General features: G+C 47.1%; 1 long non-coding RNA gene and 1 other non-coding gene across 2 annotated transcripts; one reads left to right on the forward strand and one right to left on the reverse strand.

The window, feature by feature from the left end:
• Nucleotides 1-12399: 12399 nt before the first annotated feature.
• TRNAT-GGU (transfer RNA threonine (anticodon GGU)) lies at nt 12400-12473 on the reverse strand. The gene has a single exon. It is a non-coding gene; the product is annotated as a tRNA-Thr (tRNA).
• Nucleotides 12474-15958: 3485 nt separating this feature from the next.
• On the forward strand, nt 15959-18005 carry LOC149347228 (uncharacterized). Its single transcript, XR_016292514.1, has 3 exons — nt 15959-16084; nt 17108-17157; nt 17663-18005. It is a non-coding gene; the product is annotated as an uncharacterized LOC149347228 (long non-coding RNA).
• Nucleotides 18006-18952: the final 947 nt, after the last annotated feature.

Raw genomic sequence — 18952 nt, forward strand, 5'->3', positions numbered from 1 at the left:
CTGCCATTCATGTAATTTCGGCAGGCTGTTTGAGAGTCCGTGAGTATTGTTAGTGACCGCCCGGTTCTATAGTCCTCCGCCACCGCTAGAGCAACGGCTACTTCCTCGGACTCTGCAGCTGTGCAGCCTCGGAGAGACGCGCTGGTCATTTCGCGTAAAGACGAATCGACCACAGCCGCTACAGCGATTTTGGTATCTCCTCCTCTCCAAGGCGCGTCTGTAAAATTTATTAAGAAGGCACAGGGGGTAGGTTTGGATAAGCCCGTAAGCGACCGTTCCTTACAAGCACTAGGTGGAGGTCCCTAGTTTGGCACCCGAGTGGCGGTGGCTGCCGCCCGGGCGCGCCCGACTAAGGCTTGTTGGGCCTGTAAGTCGTGGCAGCCGAGCAGGGTCGCCTCCCTGTCCTCCCGGGCTGGGTTGAAGACGGGGGGGGGGGGGGGGGGGGGGGGGGTTTGGAGGGGCAGGGCCACGCCATATGATAGGCGTCCGAAGCCACCGCTCTACAGTACGGGCAGCTGCCGCTAAAGGAGGGGTCAAAATGTTTTAGTGCTGCTGGGTACAGCATTGTATTGGTCACAAGGCGGAAAAGGAGCCGCTCATCCGCCTTCTTGAGGTCTTTACACAGGCGGGGGTGTGCGAGCGCAGGTGGTGGTGAAAAATATTTATATTCTATTAGATTATTTTACAGAGAGGTGATTCGAAAAGGGTACAATTGGCCCTTTCCCCTCACAATACTAGGTGGAGCTCCTATCCTGGGGCCCCATTGGCAAGTAACGTCGCCCACGTCCGTTGAACCAATGCCTTTTGGGTCTTGGGGCCTTCTCCGCTGAGCAGGACCGCCTCCCAGTCCTCTCTTGTGGAGGACGGGGGCATAGATGGGTTTGATTAGCACGCCCAAACCTTGCGGAAGGTGTCAGACACCTCCGAGGAGAACTGGCACGCGCCATCGAAGAATGTGTTAAAATGCATAATCATCGCCGGGCACAGTACCGTGTTTTTGAGAATTTTGTTGAAGAGGCGCTCGTCAGCGCGATCCAGTCCCTCACAAGCGGCCGGGTCTTCTAGTAATCGGTGATGTGTTTGAACGTAAGGGCCAGCTTATCTGAGTGAGAGTAGCCTTTCAAGGAGAGGGAGATAGCCCAGGGATAGAGCACGCGGGCGGCCTGATCGGTCGGTTCGTTTCCCTGGAGTCCCTGATGTCCGGGGGCCCAAATCGGGTTACATGGAGTTGGATCTTCGTATCGGCAGCTAGACTGCAGTATGCGCCAGGCAAGCGGAGGAGCCCATCCCAGCTCATAGTTCCGACAGGCCCCTTGCGAGTCGGTGATGATGTGTTTCGACATTGGAATAGTGATAGCCAGAGCAATGGCAATCTCCTCCGCGTGTGTTGCGCTGTAGGCTTTGAAAGTGAGTCCGTTAACTGTGGTTGTGTTGTGTACTACTGCGGCCGCATACCACCTCCCGTGGTGTGGGCCGGCAACGTCCAAGTAATACACGTGTTGTTGGTGGCAATACTATCGCCCCAGCGCTTCCGCGCGCGACTGGCGACGACCCTTATTGTCTTCTCTGGACATTTACGGGTAAGGGGTTGGACCCGGAGGCCACGTTTCCAGGGTTCTGGCACTCCCTCTCTTTCCGTAATGTGGTAGTCGTATTTGACGTGTAGCCGGTCCAAGAGGCGGCGACCGGACGTGGTCTGTGCAAGACGCGTGTATTAAGGCGGAAGCCTTTAATGTCTCATCGTTGTAAGCAGCAGTTGTCGACAGAAAATGTCACGCTTTTCAATTGGTGGAAACGGTCGTGACGTCACAGTGCGCGAATTTCAAACGGGGCCAATTGTACTTTGGCTAGTAACCATGCAACCAATTGAAGGGATCGTATAGTGATGCTCCAAGTAAGTTGGACTGAGCTTAGTTAAGTGCTTAATTATCCAATTAGCCTAATTAGCTTTACTAGTCAGGCCGTATAAATAAATAAAACCGATTAAGAAATTGGTCGAGCTCAGGAATCGAACCCCGGTCTTCGGCGTGAGAGACGAGCATGCTATCCACTCCGCCATGCCAGCTCGATGGTTTGGAATGAACAAAGGCGCGTCTAGTGAATAGGGTGTCTTCACTCATCCTCCTCCATTCCCTTCCGGCGAGGTTTAGGTGTCCACCGACAAATGAGAGACAGATACATTTCCTTTCCTCAAAAACCAGTTTACCGACGAGCGAGGCGTAGAACCGAATGGGCGATGGCGTTCTATGGACTCCTTGGCAGCGTTGCAAGACGCTGTCGCGTTCCACTCTTAGGAGCGAATCTTAACATCTTAACCACACATCAGTGACCACACTTTAGGTAAAAAAAGTGCCCCCCTGAATTTTGTGAGACAGTTACTGCGTAATTTCCTTTCCTCAAATACAATTTTCATTTTCTTCATTACGGCTCCTCTTTATCTATCTTCTTTCACTCCCACTTCCTCCCTTCCTCTACGGTGCGGTTCAAATGTCCACCGAGATGACAGAGAATTACTGCGCCATTTCCTTTCCTCAAAAAGCGTTGCGTTCAAAGGGCAAGGCATCGCGCCGAACGGGTGGTGGCGTTCCGTGGACTCCCTGGCAGCGCTACAACGCGCTGTCACGTTCCACTCCTAAAGGCGAAGCTTAAGCGTCATTAATTAGCAGTTAATTACTATTCAGACATTAATCAGTAATTAACCATTGATTAGTGATTTGTCATCACTTAGTAATTAGTACTCAATTATATGTGACGCCACCAGTTCCACAGAAACAGCGAAGGTGGTGCGGAAAACGCTTCCGCCTCTACCCACTTTAGACAGTCAAAGTGCCCCCTGAATTTTTTGGTTGATTAAGTGGGCTTCTCGAAACTCCCGGAAGGTGTTCACCAAGCCCAAGGCCACAAGTCTCTGGTTGGACGTGGCGACCGAGACGTCGAAAGCCTGTTTGATGACTTTCCGGTGGATGACCTCCAGTTGGTCAGCATCGTTCTTGCGCAGGTACAAGCAGGGGGTTGAGTAGAGAATTCTGCTCGTTACGAAAGCATGGGCAAGCCGCAGTGCATCCTTGCTTCGCAATCCGCCCCGCTTGTTGGAGACCCGGTGGACCATGCGGCCCACCTGGTCTCCCACCATGCCAAGTTTGGCCAGTGTGGTGTCGACCCTACGTTGGTGGTGTATGAAGAGGCCAAGAACGCGGATCTTTTTGGCCTCCCGGATCTGTTCCGAGGGAGACTGATGCTAAGCGGGTTGTGTCCCGGGCGAAGGGATGTACGTGCACAAATTCAGGTTTAGCGTGGGCGCACTGGAGTCGCAGTAGGCCGCGTAGTCGTCGACAAGGGTCGCCGCTGCTTGCAGGCAGGATTCCATGTGGCCCCAGGTTACTTTTAATTGCCTAGATTGTAATGTCATCCGCATAAAGAGGGTGATGTATCCCGGCCAGAGAAGACATTTTGGAGGGAAGAAGAAGCATTGCCAAACTGAAGAGGAGGTGAGATAGGACCGCGCCTAGAGGCGTTTCCCTCGAGTCGACAGTGTATGACACGTATTCCGCTTCTTTTATGCGTATATATCTTGGCGGCCTGTAAGAAATTGGCTTATGTAATGGAATATTTTGTGGCCACAGTTGGTGTCACTGAGGTGGTGCAGGATTACTTCGTGTTTGACGTTGCCGAATGCGCGTTTAAGATCCAAGGCGACGACCATCTCGTTGTTGTGGGGACAATAGACAGGATCTAAGATGTCGCGATGCAGCTGGAGAAGTGTATCCTGCGCTGACTTTTGAGGGCGAGGACCGAACATGGTGTCCTTCCTTTTAATTATTGTTTTGTAAACCATTACTACTACTACTACTCTCGGTTGAGGTGGAAAATGTCGGTATTCCGATTTCGAAAATTGCATGTTTAGCGCACGAAATTTTTTTTGTGTGTGTGAAATATCTACGTTTTTCAGTAATTATACGCAAACTCTTGTGTTTGAAGTTCAACAAAAACCTGCTTGGCTCCTGGAATTGGCGTTGACGATTTTTTTTGTCAATTTTTGAATTTCGGAAGGTTACCACATGTAAAGAATAGTTAAGGCTGTTCATAATTTCTTCTTTATATATACCGCTATGGATTTCTCTGTTTACAACCACTGTAAACGGGCACACAATTTTCTGCGATGCGGTAGCAAATTGCACACCACATGCAGCAGTGGCTCCCACCGTGGTCTGAAAGCGTGCTGAACCGGCTTGTGCGAAATAGCTATCTGTACTTTTGATTGGTGATGCAAATGCTGCCGGTTATGAGAGAAAAGACGAAGTTATCTGCATTGCTCCGCTATGCACCCTGGCCAATCCCCCGCCGTGGGTATGTGCCATTAAGCCTGAGGACATCATCATCATCATCGTCATCATCATCAGCGCAAAAGTTTTTGAGGCTAGGACAGGGACTCTGAGAACAAAAACGTACAGGTCCAAATTTGAAGAAGTGGATATTTTGTGCTCTGCATGTAAAACGGAAACGGAGACCATAGAACACTTGGTTCTGAGGTGCGCAGAACTCCGCCCAGCCCTCCCAGAGGGGACAGCAACGACCATAGAGATAGCGCTGGGATTTACTGGGGAGGGCGGGCGAGTGGATGGGAAAAGCGTGACATTGACGAAGGGGAGGTTGGAGGATTGGTGGCGGAAATCAAGGGAGGCGTGAATTTCGAGGGTAAAAGGATAGACAGATTAGATATTGTAAGAGCGAAAGGGAAAAGAAAATTAAATTAACAATGGGGGAAGTATAGGCTAGGTGGCGAAAGCTACCGCCCGGTACAAAGGGTAAAGCCATTATCATCCATCCATCCATCCAAATGCGGTACAGTTTGACAAGTTTTCCTTCCATGTATCTCTATGGGCGTAAAGACTATTTTCACTCCCCTCATTTTCACCGCAGTCGTTGCAGCTGGCGACAGCAGCGCCATCGCATCTTAATTACGTTACAGATCGGAGTTGGCCGAAGCTCTGGCGTTGACTGTCCAGTGAAGCAGTTACGCACCGTTCCCGCGCCCGTTTCTTCTTCTTTTAGCTATTGAAACGCCCGCTACATCTACCGCGGTTTCTCCTTCATTTGCTCACTTTGCAGAACAATATGTTTCTTTTTGCCCGCGTGATCGCATCAGGAAATATTTGTCCCAAAATATCATCAGCCTGATGCTAGATCAAGTTGAGGGGCGTGTCTGTTAGGCCTTCCGGGAGGTCACAAAAAATGACTATATAACAATGCCACCGGTGCTGCAAAGGACGCACTGCTATATTTTACCACATCACGCCGCTGGCGCCTTTTACGCTTGGAATTCCTGAGGTGTGGGACAGAGGTATCCTGTAAACAATATGCATTGCAATAAAAACACGATGTTTCATGTCCTCTGCACTGTCAGCGCGGTATTCAGGACCTGGACGGTGCGAAAATGCTATTTCAGGGCCTCACCAGCAAATGTCTTTGAGAATGTACTTCGCTCCCTCATTCAGAATTGCTACGGGGTGGATTATACGCCATTGATATCTACTGAACGCGAGGCTGTATGCGCCACTACAAAATGCATGTTAAAACGTTCATATCTGCCCATGGGATAGAAAGGATAACACAACGCACTGGCGCTGACGGCTACAAAGATTTGCAGCATCTAGCTCATAGCAATTTTTCTAAACTGCACTCACACTGCATGTGATGAACGTCTGATATGTCGTTACGTAATCTGATTGGCTTTGATTATTGATCGAAACCTCTGCAACGTATTGTAGAGAACCTCCCGCATTCAACATTTTACTTGCACTTGCGGCAAGGCGGATGTTTTTGAGCTGCCGTCGGGTGATATTTTTCTCTTCGCCACCCCGCTGAAATAAGACATATTTTTCACGTCGCGGCTTTAAGTGTTTGGTATATTTCTTGCACGCCCAAATTAATGACGAAAGTCAGAGGACAAGCAATTTCGCATGCGAAGGCACTGTACTTACAGAAGCCATTCGTGGGCTGGTGGACGCAGTGCTTGAGATAATCATCGGAATGTATTTCACGACATCTCTGAAAGGCCGAAATTGACTAAAACACGAGCACGCATTGGTCGTGAGCAAGCCCCAAGTCCAAGCGTACCCGCCTCGCGTGGAAGCCCAGAGCGTCATGCGTCATTCTCGCCAGATGACGCCACATCACTGGATTGTCATGATTAATTCAATGGAAAAGAAGCAGATTGTAGTACTATGTAGAAACTCGAAAAATTGGAGGAACACCTAGCTTCGCCTGAAAAGGTACGACGTGACAGCGGTTCCTCTTTCTCACAAAGACACAGACTACGTTTCCTCTTTAAAAATCGCAATCAATATGTGAAAGACTGCACGACATGCATATACTGGAGTCGCGCTTTAACGAACGTGTAAAAACATGCCTACGTCGCCTAACGGTACGGTAACATGCAACCCAAGGGACACGGGATACAGCGGTCGGTATGCTGCGTAGAAGCTTGAGAGACGACGCCAGTAACGTGAGTCGTCGTCTGCTCCGTGTTTATATGACTTGAGGAGAAAGTCGGCGGCCGGCGCCCACTGCGCTTGACGCATTGAACGCGGTTACTGCGATCACTAAAGTACGATGCGCCGCTTGTGTGGCTGGTGCCACCTATGGGAGCCTCTTCTATCCCGCCACTTTCCGTCACAGCATCAACGCCGACGACGACGACGACTGCAGTGTCGGCGCCGGCTTTTCCGCAGAACGGCGCCCTTACGCTGTCGCGTCAAAGACAAATAATAAGGGAAGCGTTCTATGAGAGTGCATGAGGCAGCGCCTAACTCTGAAGCAAGATCGATGTGTCTTAGAACGCGGAACTACAAGAAGAAATTTATCCAAGAAGAAGACACATGTGCAGCCTGTGGTAATTATGAAGAAACGATTAAACATCTTATACAAAAACGTGGGAGTATCGAAACGGATCAACGACTTAGTACTGTCACTCCACCGGTAAGTATTCACCACCCCAAAGTCCATAAGCCGACTCTTGGAAGTAGTGATGGGGAAGTCAAGGGCACGCTTAATAGTTTTGCGAAGGATGACCTCAAGGGCATCCTCCTCTTGTTCCTGTAGGGGGAGATAGGGAGTCGAATGAAGATTTTGACTGGTTACGAAGGCATTTGCCATCCGCAAGGCATCCTTACTTCGTAACCCCCCGCGTTTGTTGGAAACCCTGCGGACAATGCGGCCCACCTAGCCCCCCATCTTACGAAGTTTGCCCAATGTAGTGTCTGGCCGTCTGTGTTTCTGGATCTAGATCCTAGAACCCGTATCTCGTCAGTTCCGCGTATGGGACCACTCTCAAGAGAAAGATAGATTTTAGTTGTGCACTTTTGTGACAGGAGACGGTGAATATAACTTCCGATTTTAGAGTGGAACATTGAAGACCGCAGAGGCAGGCGTAACGGTCCACTATCGTCGCCGCTGTTTGCAGGCTGGTTTCAATGTCCCTTAGGCTGTTTTCATATCCCAGAACTGTGCAGACGCGCCCTCCATGTGCGACCTCTTCCAGCCATGCCTCACGATTACCATAATGGTAGGTGCTTGCACGAGCGGGAGCCCTAGCCCGACATTGTGGCAACAAAACAGGTGTATACTACGTGGACGCCTCCGGCGCTCACTACAGTGAATGGTACACGGTCGCGGTAGTTCACAACAACACAGTTAACGTCCTCATCTTCAGAGCCCGGAGTGCAATACACGCAGAAGAGGTCATTCCGATTCAAAATACATAATCACAGAATCGCGAGTAGCCTGTCGGAACGTCGAACAAGGCTGCACTCCATTCCTAGCCTATTGAATCTATCAAAATTGCATACGGGATAGGGACCCCTACACTGTTACCATGCTGTTACCATATAATATTATACTCTATCATGCCGGAAGTGGCAGAGGTTGAGGCTGTATGGTGCAAGATCCAGTTAACCGGTGGCGTTGTTCACGTGGGAGCTGTCTACAGGCCTCCAAATGGCGATGAAATGTATTTAGACACGTTGTTCGACTACATGCTTAGACATACCTCCGGCGGGAAAATTGCCATGGCTGGGCACTTTAATCTACCAGTTATTAACTGGAAATCTCTTAACCCCGTAATTGCAGCAAATAACCTGAGGATAGACTTCTTGTTCACGTTCAACCTTACGCAGATTGTTGACACGCCGACTCGCGTTCATAACCGAACCAGTTCTATTTTAGACCTATTCTTCGTTAGCGACCACTTTCCAAGCAGTGCCATAACAATAGAAACACTCCAAGGGCTATCAAACCATGAATTAATACTGTGTAAGTTGCCTTAACTAACCTTTTTAGCCCGGGTCGTACTGAAAAATATGTCTTTGCATTTAATAGAGCCAACGACGATGCCATTATGACTTATCTCGTATACGAATACGAGAACCTTTCCCATTTATGCCTAGATAAGCAGTCAAGTGTTAACAGCGTCTGGCTGCTTTTTAAAATTCTTCTTAAGCATTGCATGGAAAGCTTCGTCCCTACAGTTCTCAAAGTTGTTAAAAACAAGAATTCCTGGATCACGCGTGAAATAATTCATATTAAACGAAAGATCAAAAGACGCAGACAGCGGAACAAATTTCGCACCATCCTTGACTACCGCTCTCGCCTTAATTCATAAAATAGTCCACTTAAACATACTATTCGGAATGGGCGTCTCTCATAGCCTTAGTCGCTTTGGGACGTTAAACCCCTTAAACCAACCAACCTATTCGGAATGCAAAAGAACCTTTCTGAAACACTACATTACGAAACTTTATTGAAACTGCACCAGCCGCCGCGGTGGTTCAGTGGTTATGGTGCTCGGCTGCTGACCCGAAAGACGCGGGTTCGATCCCGGCCGCGGCGGTTGAATTTCTTTGGAGGAGAAATTCCAGAGGCCCGTGTACTGTGCGATGTCAGTGCACGTTAAAGAAGCCCAGGTGGTCGAAATTTCCGGAGTCCTCCACTACGGCGCCTCTCATAGCCTTAGTCGTTTTGGGACGTTAAACTCCATAAACCAAACCATACCAAACTGCACCAAGCAAATTTTGGCGTTACTTGAGTACAAAGCAAAAGATAAGTCTCCCGATATCATCTCTGGATGGTAAACTTAAAGCAGATTCGTTCAAAAAATATTTTCAATCAGTCTTAACTGTTGATAACAACCACGTTATCTAGATTTCTCCACAGCAATATGGCCACGACGAACTCGTTGGTACGCCTACAGTTTCTGAGGCTGGTGTGCTATCCTTGCCTCTAAATACTGATGAAGAGAAAAGTATTGGCCCAGATGACGTTCCCAATGGTTTTTGAAATGCTATGCCGAGCCTTGTATTAAATATATTTGTCTCCTTTTCGAGAAATTCATTCGTGAATGCCGTATTCCCTCTGAATAGAAAATCGCCAAAGTAATCCCTGTACACAAATCAGGTGATAAACACTCCCCGAATAAATATCGGCCCACCTCTCAGACATGTACATGTGGGAAAATTCTGGAACACATTGTACTAAAATTACTGACTCAATACGCAGAGGCTAAAAAGCTAATCCACCATTGCCAGCACGGGTTCAGAAATGGTCTATCCACTGTAGCAGAACTTGTTGAATTCGTGCATGATCTTGCGCAAGGCATTAACAATCAGTCGCAATTTGACATTATTTTCCTTGACTTTTCCAAAGCGTTCGACCGCGTCTCACACCAAAAACTGACGTTAAAGAAAAAGCATTTAATTGGTGATGGTCCAGTCACACTATGGATCAGCAGGTATTTATCCGAACATTACCAATTTGTCCAATTTAACGGATACCTCGGACATTATTCCTGTGGTATCTGGTGTCCCCCAAGGATCCGTGCTGCCACCTCTTTTATTTTTGCTATTTATTAATGGTATAACTAACCAAAAAGAAGTACAAATAAGACTCTTTGCACACGATTGCGTTCTTTATCATGAAATTAAACATCAGTCCGATCAGATCACACTAAATAACGCTTTGAATAAAGTTTTTCAGTGGTGTCACGATTTGAGCACGGTCATTAACACAGAAAAGACTGTTTCTATGTCCGTCACAATGAAAAAAAAAAGGTTTGGTTTGGTTTATTCGGGTTCAACATCCCAAAGCAACTGAGGCTATGAGGGACGCCGTAGTGAAGGGCTCCGGAAATTTTGACCACCTGGGGTTCAAAATTTCCGGAGCCCTTCACTACGGCGTCCCTCATAGCCTCAGTTGCTTTGGGACGTTAAACCCCAATAAACCAAACCAAACCTTTTTTTTATGCGAAGCATATTACTAGAACTACACTACAGCCCGTCGAGCGCGGCGGTGGAGCTACCATTGACCTTTAGCGTGACCACGTGACACCACGTGACAACATGACGTCACAGCAGAGGAGAGATGGGCTGCCGGCTCGCGCGGTCGGCCGCGGCGGTGGAGGCTCCACATCAGAGGCGCGGCGGCTGACCACGTGACAACATGACGTCACAGCAGAGGAGAGATGGGCTGCCGGCTCGCGCGGTCGGCCGCGGCGGTGGAGGCTCCACATTAGAGGCGCTGCAGCTGATCACGTGACGCTACAGCAGCGGTATAAAGCTGAGCTTGCCTCGCTCTCCGGGCACTTACGAGGCGACCAGGTGTTGGGATGCCGCCTAGAAGCAGGTCTGATTTGAACGAGAAGCGAAAGCTTCAGCGTGCCACAGAGACCGATGAAGAGCGGGATGAACGTCAACCAAGGAAAGCCATGTATTACCAAGCCTAGCCATCAATATGCTTCGCATCTGACTAGGCTTAACCTTAGCTAATTACCTTAACCTTAGCTTAAGCAGCAAGGAATTGGCTTACATCACTTCACATGTGACATAAGTTTTGATTTTCACGGCCCTTTTCGCACTATCTCTTACTTCTTTGTGTTATGTTTTTGTATATATACCCTTCCGTCCTTCAATAAACCCAGTTGATAGTCAGCGCTTGTCTTGTTGTTGTCCCGCCTTTCTTGCGCTGTTCACCAGTATGAATGCATACCAACTCGCCCAGATCTCAGCCTTACTAAACCTTAGCTAAGCCTCAGCCAGTTTTCATTGTGACGGACATAGAAACAGTCTTTTCTGTGTTAATGACCGTGCTCCAATGCTGACACCACTGAAAAACTTTATTCAAAGCGTTATTTAGTTTGATCTGATCGGACTGATGTTTAATTTCATGATAAAGAACGGAATCATGCGCAAAGAGTCTCTTTGTACAATGAAAAAATATTTCGCCTAATTTACTTATGGTTCCGATAGCACCGTGCTACGAACTGTTACGGAATACCGATATCTGGGCATCATTATCTCATAGACCTGAACTGGACAACGCACGTTCAGTATATAGCAAATAAAGCAATTGTAAAGCAAATAAAGCAATTGGAGTCTTTTGCCAGTAAAGCCCCTTACACAATGAACAAGCTGTTTTTCCTGAATCGTGTCTTGAATAACTCGCCTCCCGGAATAAAGCTTCTGGCATACGTTACACCTATACGCCCGATATTAGAATACGCTAACATTACAAGGTTTCCTTATTCAGGTACTAGCGTAGCCGGACTGGAAAGTGTGCAGCGAAAAGCTGCGCGATTTATTTATAACCAATACAGACGCACAGACTCACCCACTGAACTTTTGCATCGCGCAGGGCTTCAGCCTTTATCTATCCGATCCAAACTGCACCGCTTGAAATTTCTACACTTACTCCTGCACAATTCATTAAAGCTTTACTCTGAAGACTTCGTCAATATAAGCCACTCCAGAATCACCCGCCACAAACACCCTCTCACACTTGAGGATTTTTTTGTTGCAATAACGCCTTTCATTTCTCCTTTTTTTCCGCGAGCAGTGCGCGAATGGAATGCACTTGACGCTTCAGTTGTATTAAGAGAGTAATTACTCATTGACGTCCACCCGAGCGCAGCCATACGGCTACAAAGGAAAGCTATACAGCTTTCTCAGAAATTCATTCATTCATTCATTTCATTTATTGATACTGTCAGCCTTTCTCAGGCTATTACAGGAGTGGAAAACCTAACAAATTCACATTCAAAACAAGGTACATTTCGCAACTGCGATATCGACACAAAAAACAAAGGAAAAATCAAACAGTAGATAAGAATAACGCATACAAGTGCTGAGGCAAAACTATTACATTGGTGTACTACGGTCCAGGTAAGATTTCAGGCATTCTAGAAAGGCGTCGAGGGAGTTAATATTTACAATGGACTCTGGCAGCATGTTCCATTCTTTAATAACACGAGGAAAAAAACTGTACTTAAAACAATCGTTATAAGAACGCGTCACAGGAACATACATGAAGTTAATCTCGATATAAGTTAATCTCGTAGTTAAAGAAAAATTCCTCCTGGTCCGGGGTTCGAACCCGGGACCACCGCTTCACCGGAGCAGTCGCTCTACCAATTGAGCTAACCAGGACGGCAAGCTTATGTAGGGCGAGAGCGAATTGATCAATAACTCGAAGTGGGAACAAACCAAAGTGTTGACCAAATGTTTAGGGGGTTTTTCAGTTGTATTGCAGCCGACAGTCTACAAATTTCTGGAGCTTGCCGAGCGGAGTTTATTGCCACAAAGCTGACTAAATTTTGTTAAAATTTTGGTGAGATATGCTTTGCATTGTATAACTGGTGCCCTCGAATTTGTTTGTTTTTGTCCTTGCTTTAACTAGACCCATCCTTTTCACTGTATTACTGTTCTATAATTGTTTTATCTGGAAGTTGTTTATTTTCTCAACTGCGCCCACCCCTGTAAAAACTCCGGTTGGGGTTGACAGTATATCGAAATAAAAAAAAATATGGGCCCCTGCTCATCATGGGTTGGTAGGAAACGAGGCAGCAGACGCAGCCGGCCGCGCGCTCTCTCACCAGGCTGTTTTGTCCTCACCACCCGAAAAGGAACCCGATTTTAATCCGGTCTATACCTTCAAAGATGTTACAACCTACTATCAAGATAGCTATCGCCTTTACCCTCGCTCATGTAAAGGCCTCAGGAAGGTTGATGAGCGCCTCCATCTCCGCCTTATAATCAATACATTGTTACGCCCGGCAGCAATAAAACATTTAACCCCTCCTTTAACGGAAGCTGCCCGCACTGCAGCGCGGTGTCTTCGGAAACCTATCACATGGTGTGGGCCTGCCCCTCCAACCCAGCCATTCCCCCCGTCCTCAACCCAACTCGGGAGGACTGGGAGGCGACCCTGCTCGGCTGCCATGACTTACAGGCCCAACAAGACTTGGGCGCGCCCGGGCGGCGGCCACCGCCACTGGGGTCCCAAACTAGTGACCTCCACCTAGTGCCTGTAAGGATCGGTCCCTTACGTGCCGATCCAAGCATACCTCCTGTCGCTTCCTAATAAATGTTTTTACCACCACCACCCAGTCACTCTCCGTGGGCCTATAGAGTTTAGAGGTAACAAAAGCCACGTGAAGGAATCTGCGATAGAAGTTAACCGTACGCCATTAAATGACTGGTAGCTCAAAAGCAGGATGGTCACCCAAGGTTAGAATTTCAGGATTAAAAATTGCGTTTTAAGAAACACTGAGAATTCGTTGTTGCCTGTCTTAAGACGGAGTAAGGTTTATTTCTAATCATCTAGTACCGCATTTTGCCGTGTTTTGTTTTTGCTTTATTCCCTGGTACAGTTCACGGGTGATCATTTCGCTTAGCTGTTTCGACAAGTAACATGCTCTGAAGAGGTTTTTTCCTCGTAAGCTAGACAAAAGCGCCTGTGTTTTGGCGCGCTGCAGCCAGAATTTGTTGGGCAACAGCGTCGAGGGTAACCGCGTTTTCGAAATTCCCAAAACTGATATGAATATTACTTGCGGTGTATTAGACGACTATCAGTAATTAAGAAGCCTAATAGTAGTAGTTAAAAGTTAACCACTCAGCGTTAATTAACCAGCCGGCTAATTAGCACGTCTTAGCTCTACTCTGATGTATTACACTGCTGAACAATCAATGCGAAAAAGCCGTCTTCTAACTAAAAGCCTTTCTTTTAATTGCAGAAAAATTTTAGATGAAACACCCTGAATATATGTTGCCATGCGTAACTTGCACCGGTTCATGCCCGAGAATATGAATGTTACGTATTTAAGAAGGTCTTTTTGGGTAACCTGTGATGACGTCACACGTGGCTTTGGTGGCCACCTGCTTTTCTGCTCACAACGGCTCCGACAACGACGACGACAACGCCGGAGTATCTGAAGAACGGGAGCCATGACATATATGCATGTATAAAGAGAATGTAATAATTAGGGCCCGGAAATTTAGGCACTAAAGAACCCCGAAATAGGCAGGCATCTGGGCTCTAAAAAATATTGAAATAGGCGCTGTAAAGCAAAAATAGGCGCTTTGAATAATACTCATTATTCATATGTACAATATTTGTAAGTCAAGCACGGAGCGTACGCAGTCCTCAACTGATGCAATAAAGCGCATTCTCAGGTTTTAGAACTTGAAGCTCCTTCGGTTTTCGCTAAGCATAGCTTTGTACTTTAAAAGGCTTCTTCTGACATCACATGAAGTTAGTGGCGCGAACCTAAAACATGAGAGTTGATAAAGGCTTAGGCCTTCAGGTGATGTGGCCGTATCGTCTCCGCGTAGAAAGTCTCTGATTTGGGAAATTGTTTCCAGGCATCTATTTTTTTTCTACCAATTTTTGCATCTTCGTAGAAGCAGTAGCACCCTTTCCTTCCAGTCGCCGAAGTGCTGCTGGTACTTCTGCCACTACCTTCAAAGATTTATCTATTGAGAGTTCAGCCTTTTCCAACTTTGTCATCCTTTCCGTCAATTTTGAGAAGTTTGCACCAATGTATGTCAGGTCTCTTTCCAAACTCGTCTCTTGCTACACTTCGAGATAAACAGTTCGTCACATTGCGTTCAAGTTACAATTCGAGAAAAACGTTCGGCGAGACCCGCGCCTTTTGTGCGTCCATCGGCGCGCGCCTTTCACCATACATAGAAAGATGTCTCAAAATTGAAAAACGGCACCGAGGACCAAAGCGCCGATTTTGGCATTTATAGGCATAAAATGCGGTTAAATAGGCAGTAGTCCCTAAAAAATGACAAAAAGGCAGGCAAGTGCAAAAATCCCCCGTTTAGGCATTTATAGGCATGTTTAGGCAAATGCCTAAATTTCCGGGCCCTAGTAATAATCACTGTCATGTGCCTACTGTGCTTCATCCATGCCGCACCAGCAAATACAACACACAGACTACATTTGATATACTGCTTTAATCACATAGCATCATAATTGTCAACGCAGTATAGCCACGGTAAAGAATACAAAACAAAGATAAACAATGCTAAACAATGGCCACACAATGCAGGCGCATCTAACTGCGTAAAAAGCCTAACTGCGTGAATCACCCGCCATATTTTTTCACCTCATCTCATCGAGCAGCTTCATCTGTTTACTACAGATGTGAATAGTTGGCAGCTTTCACCCTGTAACTTATGACGCTGTAGGTTCAGATCCCGTGTTTTTTTTTTTTCAGTGCCACGTGCTGCCGCCTCGCAATCAGTGTGTGGTAGCGATCCTCAAAGTTGGATGCATGCGTGTATGCCAACAGTTGTTTGAGTACAATCTGCCACGTGGGGCTCAACATCATGTTAATATTCTTTCGCCGTGCGCCAACTGCTCGGTGCTAACGCTGAAAAACAGAGCCGACATTTATTTTGGGAGCAAGGCTGCAGCTTTGGTCTCTTCTCTTGCCCGCGGTGAAAGGGTGAACCGTTCTGGAGGCATGTTTCGGAGGCATGCAGGCGTACACTGGCTCAAGGACACCACGATGCGCTTCACGTGATCCGCCAGGCCGTAAGCAACAGCCGTAACAGATGGGGCACTTTTAATGCGTACCGCTGCGCTATAAAGGCGCCTGGGCGGACACGCAACTAAATCGTCCGGTAAACTGTGCTGTAGCGCTACCTCTGCTTTAAGAGCCGACGTTCATCGTACTCTCGAAACGTGCATTCCTCAGCTATGTTGGCGCTTCTGGTCTTGCTCGGCTTGTTTTCGAACGGATGCTACGGTAACCATAATTTTCGTTTATAGGAGTCAGCCTGCGATGTCTGTTTTCGGAAACTACGTCCCCAGACTATGATCCGTGCTTTCCGCCGAGACGAAAAGATATATAGTTCAATAGATACTTGGGAAAACGTCAGACAGAGAGTGGGTGGTAAGCATTTTCACTCGCTTAGACTGGTTGGTTGGCCACTTGAGGGTAAAAAAGCGAGGGTGATCTAATTTTTTGTATTTTTAATTTTCCGCCTGAGCCTTTAAACTTTGACGCACCATATGAAATGGAGGACTCGCTGAAGCGAAATATTTGTACTTGCATACAATTTTAATTTATTATGGATTTCTGATCTATTTGCTTGCATCAGCCCCTAACCTACCGGGGAGATCTTTTCCTTCCCTTTGGACCAGAAGCTTTTTCACTGTCCGATACTGTACTTGCGAAATCGGCCTGATGAATCTCAGTGCTCCACCATTTCAGAAGCCCCCAAGCACGCCGAGTACTGCTGTCAGCTAGCTCGGTCGATAACGGCCGGAGAGCAGGGACGACGAAAAATCCGCTTCGACACCACCCCCACTCCTGAGTGTTCTATCCCGCTGTCCTCTGGCTAAGCGTTCCTTCAACCACACCCGCCCTCTCTTCAAAACTTCTTCCGAAATATCATTGACATCACCGCGTCATAGAGGGTCATTCCACGGTCAACTACACTGTGGACCAAGTAGTACCCACGACAGATCTACGACGACGTAACCGCGATTTCCGCCTGAAGCCGTACTATGACGCACGTGCAATGTCTCTTTGACTCGCCAGGATGTTTTCGCCTTCAACCCGGGGTGATTGTTAAGTGGAAAATGGGCAGTGGCGCGAGATCGTCGCACTGAAGGCCAGATCTGGGACCGCCAATTAAGATAGCTCTTTTCAGGCTGTTTCCCCTGCAAATCCTGTTACAGTAAAAACCTTTGACGCTACCGCTAGTAATTAGAGATATTTTATCAGGAGCCTAAATTTCTCTGGAATGAATTGCTTTTTTTGCAGCCTCAAGCTGTACGAACTTCAGCTTGACAAATTTTTTTGACATCGGCAAGGTAAGTTCAACTGGCACTCGACGTTTGCTTTACAACTCTTTGAACAAAGTGCAATTTTGTCGTTTGAAATGTTCACTTGTTCGGCAGGTAGGGCCTTTCTTAAAATGTTCATATGCAGTCAACAACTATTCCACGGGCTTCGGAACCGAAAATGTACCGAGGAGCGCCATCAATAAAATTGGATTGAGCCAAGAGGAAGGTCGAACATAGCGCTATGTCTGCCGCCAAATAGCTGATTCAGTGATTCTTCGAATAACATTCAGTCAGGAGTACGCGAGCGCCTGCTCATAATGTATTTTCGATTGGTAGTACAAGTCTTGTGCAAGATTGGTCGAAACAAAAGATTTGTAGCGTAGCGAAACCTTCTGGGCAGCTCATAAAGATTGAAGCTAACAATGGCATCTGCCTGCTTGCCCAGCTCGAAATGCAGCACGATTCTTTGTTTAGCAACTTTTCCACTGCTTGGCCCAGCCGAAACTGGTTAATCTCCAGGCGTGTTTTACAGGTGTGCCAGAGCGCTGCACCAGCCGGCCTCATCTGAACAAGATATTATACGGAATTGATCTCTTTCGCCAGGAAATGTTAGGGGAAGTGTAGCCAACGTCGTGGTGCTGGCGGTGACAAGGAGGAATATTTATCCACGAAGCTTCCCTGGCTTCTCAGCAGAGCAAGCTGCCGGGCTAGTTGGTGATGCATTTTGTGAAGGAGCGCTCGTGAATGTCTTGCGTGTCCTTTCTTCTGTCCCTCGACTGTTTTTTTGCGCTAGCTTCATCACAAAATTTCCTGCCTGTTTTCGAAAAATCCTTAAAGCATGCCAAAACTTATGCTGTGTACCCATAAGCCCTGTTTCCATAATCCCGCAAATTCTGTCTCCGAAAACACGGTACTAGCACATTCGTACCACTATGCTTGTCGTCATCGGGGATATCAAACAGGCTTCTCAGCCGAGAGGTTCGATCCCTTAGGGCACCCCTCAACAACAAAAGTTCTCAAAAAGAGAAGAGAAGGGCTCTTTTTTCTGTTCACAGATTTAGGCAATATGGCGAAACGGGCGAGTTGGTCATACCTTTTTTAAGCGCAAACAATGGGAAATACGTAGACGAAAGCAGATGAAACATAGTACAAGCGATGTTTTTATTTATTTAATTTTCGCATACAAAGCAAAAGTCTGTCCCTTCATACGTCTCTTAATGCAAAGCCCCGTCTGCGTCTTTCGCGCTCTTTGCCCTTAATAGATTTAGAGCTTAAGGTTTGTAATTAGTGATTCCCTACAGGGCCAAGAATATTATCTCGTTAGCTAAGTTTGGGAAGGAGCGTACGCTGACTTTAAGGCATCCATACATCGTCAAAGGTTGACGCTAAAACACGAATCACTGTCATAGTCCTATTTAAGGGAAAACCTCGCCCTGCCTTCGGACCTGTGTGTCGTACTCACTCTAGCGATAGCTTTTGGAGACAAACAAAATTTAGGTAACCACGGGGAACAAGTGTTACAACCATGCCAGAAATAAGACAACGGGAGAATGACTTCGCCCTTTTCTTAAGGTCACCCAGTTAGTAAAGTTTTGGTTCTATTGCTCTATAATGAATAATTTGCACGTGTCACTGTTTACGATGTCGTGAAGCCCAGGTAAGTACTGCTCTTATCACGGCGAACGATGGGCATATGAATGGGGAATACGGGGCAGCGCTCACGTCGTTTACTTTCTCTGATATGCATATACTTTAATATTGTAGTGCTTCAAGAAGTCTGGAGACCTCTGCAGCGCCAACTCGGTAAACGCTTACTTGCCGT

Source organism: Amblyomma mixtum, chromosome 4 (assembly GCF_055824585.1).
Source record: "Amblyomma mixtum isolate Tamu chromosome 4, ASM5582458v1, whole genome shotgun sequence".
In the NCBI taxonomy this organism is placed as follows: domain Eukaryota; kingdom Metazoa; phylum Arthropoda; class Arachnida; order Ixodida; family Ixodidae; genus Amblyomma; species Amblyomma mixtum.